Source organism: Choloepus didactylus, chromosome 13 (genome assembly GCF_015220235.1).
Source record: "Choloepus didactylus isolate mChoDid1 chromosome 13, mChoDid1.pri, whole genome shotgun sequence".
Taxonomy (NCBI): domain Eukaryota; kingdom Metazoa; phylum Chordata; class Mammalia; order Pilosa; family Megalonychidae; genus Choloepus; species Choloepus didactylus.
Window position 1 is genome coordinate 56,326,672 of NC_051319.1, and position 3,039 is coordinate 56,329,710.

A 3,039-nucleotide genomic window follows, 5' to 3' on the forward strand; every position below is an offset into this window, starting at 1 on the left:
TTATTTACCAGCTGCCCTAGAGGAGTAACTAAATTCCACACCTCACCACTTTGCCATCTCTCCCAACCTCCTCCCACATATATACTTTTAAGTATTATATATAAGTATTTTTTGACAGCTCCTGCCTCAAGTTTATTTGTACAAACAGCACAGGAGAACCCAGCACCATGCACATGGCAGCCCAGGGGTCACACCAGTCCTTCCATCCTAGGAGAGCTCTACTCAGGAGCATTCATGGGGGCCTGGGCACCTTTGGGAGCCTGACCGGGAGCAGTAACCTAAGGTGGATCAGGAGCCTGGGCCTTGGTTTTATCCTTGGCCTTGGACTTTGGTCAGCAGAGTCTGAGACCCTTGGTGATGCGTGCACAAGCACGCTTCCTGAGCTTGGGGTGGGCAATGTAGGCCAGGTGATTGAGCTTGTGGCTACTGCTTTTGGGATCTTGGGCTTGACCTCCTTAGGCTTTATGAGGGCCTTGATGGCCTCTGCATGTACACTATGGCCTTGGCATTGTTGGCCTGCATCTTCTTCAGGCCCTTCTTGTTATACTTCTTGGCAAAATGCATACTCCTCAAGAACTTGGGGTCCACCCCCTTAAGCGATTCATATCTTTGTGATCAGGGCTTCTTAATGTGTTTCTGCGCCATTTCTGATTGTGCATGGTGTGGTTCTTGGGCTTGGCCATGTCTGCACCCTTGCCTGCAGTTCCCAGAGAACCTGGGACCAGAAAAGAAAGGAGATTCTATACATTAAGTATTATATACTTTTAGTATTCTCAAAATTAATCTGGAGCTATTTTTCAATTTGAATACTGACATATTTTATGAAGTACAAGTTAAATCACAATCTTAAAGAGAAATTCAAGTAGATGTGACAGCCACTGGTCCAGATTCAATGGGAGATTTTCACAAGTTTTATAAGGATTTATATTGGGGCTCAGTATCTATACCAGATAGAGATAGAGTTGGGTTTTTTTTTTTTAATTTAACTTCTCTTATTTATAAATCTTAATTAGTACTTTATATTACCATCAGATAGCAGCTTACAGACAAAACCATTCTAAATACTAAAATTGGTGATCATTCTGAGGAAATGTCTTTAAAATTGAGATATAACTCACATACCATCAAATTCACCATTTCAAAGTGTACAATTGTTTTTTTTTTTAGTATATTCACAAGGTTGTGCAACCAACACTATTAATTCAAGAACATTTTTATCACCCCCAAAATGAAACTCTGTACCCATTATACAAAATTCAAGGTTCATCCATGTTGTAGCATGTATCAGAACTCCATTCCTTTTTATGGCCAAATAATATTCCATTGTATGGATATATTACATTTTGTTTATCCATTAATCAATTGATGGACATCTTGATTGTTTCCACTTTTTTTGGAATAGCATTATTCTAATAAATAATGCTGCCCTAAATGTTTGTGTACAACTTTTTGTGTGAACCTATATTTTAAATTCTTTGATGAGTAGAATTGTTGGATCATATGGTACTCTATGATTAACTTATTGAGGAATCACTAAAATGTTTTCCAAAGAGGCTGTACTATTTTACATTTCCATCATTAATGTACAAGGGTTCAAGATTCTCCACATCCTGAAAACACTTTTTATTATCCATATTTTTTTTCCCTCTTAGCCATCCTGGGCAGTATGTAGTGGTATTTCATGGTGGCTTTGGTTTGTATTTCCTAGTGACTAATGGTGTTGAGTGTTTTCCTTGCACTCATTGGCCATTTGTATTTCTTCTTTGGAAGAAGGTCTGTTCAAGTCTTTTGCCTATTTTTAAATTGGGCTATTTGTCTTTTTATTGTTGAGTTGTAAGTATTCTTTATGTATCCTGAATATTAGATCTGTATCAGATATATGATTTGCAAATATTTTCTTCCTATCCTGTAGGTTGTTTTTTCATATTCTTAATAGTGTCCTTTGAAGCACAAAAGTTTCTAATTTTTTATTAAATCCAATTTATCTATTGTATACTTTGGTTTCTTGTGCTTTAACGTAATATCTAATAAAAAGTAATCTGATCCAAGTTTGCAAGGTTTCTATGTTTTCTTCTAAGAGTATTATAGTTTAAGCTCTCACATTTAGGTCTTTCATCCATTGTGACTTAAATTTTATATATTTTGTGAAGTAAGGGTCCAACTTCATCCTTTTGCATGTGGATATTCAGTTGTTCCAGAACCATTTGTTGAAAAGACTATACTTTCTCCTATGAAATTGAGCACCCTGTCAAAATCAATTGACCATAAATGCATGGGTTTATTTCTGGACTCTCAGTTCTATGCCATTGACCTCTGTGTCTACCCTTATGCCATCCCCACACAGTCTTGATTACTGTAGCTTTGTAGTAAATTTTGAAACTGGGAAGTGTAAGTCCTCTATGTTTGTTCTTCTTTTTGGGGGTTGTTGTGGCTACTCTGGGTCCCTTGCATTTTCATAAGGATTTAAGATTAGCTGGTAAATTTTTGCCAAGAAAAAAAACGCACTGGGATTTTGGTAGGGATTGTGTTGATTCAATTTGGAGAATATTGCTATCTTAACACCATTAAGCCATCCAATCCATGAACACAGATATCTTTTTATTTATTTAAGTTTTCTTTAATTTCTCTCAAAGATGTTTTGTAGTTTTCAGTGTTTAAGTCTTGCACTTCTTTTATTAAAATTATTCTAATTTTTAAATTATTTTTGATGCTATTTGTGATGGTTAGGTTTATGTGTCAACTTGGTCAAATAATGGTGTCCATGTGTCTGGTCAAACAAGCACTGGCCTAATTGTTACTGCAAGGACATTTGTGGCTGATTAATAAACCAGAAGACTGGTTTATAAAATCAGCCAATTAACTCCACCTGTGACTGATTAGATCAATGAAGGGTGTGCCTTCTGCAATGAGGGAATTCAATCAGCTTGATTTAATCCAATCAGTTGAAGACTTAAGGAAGAGAGAGAGAGGACCTTCACTTCTTTTTTGGCTAGCCAGTGGAGCATTTCTTGAGGAGTTCATTTGTGGAAAGCCGCTTCC

At 36.7% G+C, this 3,039-nt stretch overlaps 1 pseudogene; it reads right to left on the reverse strand.

Annotated features, from left to right (window-relative positions):
- Positions 1-218: 218 nt before the first annotated feature.
- Positions 219-683, reverse strand: LOC119508530 (annotated as a pseudogene).
- Positions 684-3,039: the final 2,356 nt, after the last annotated feature.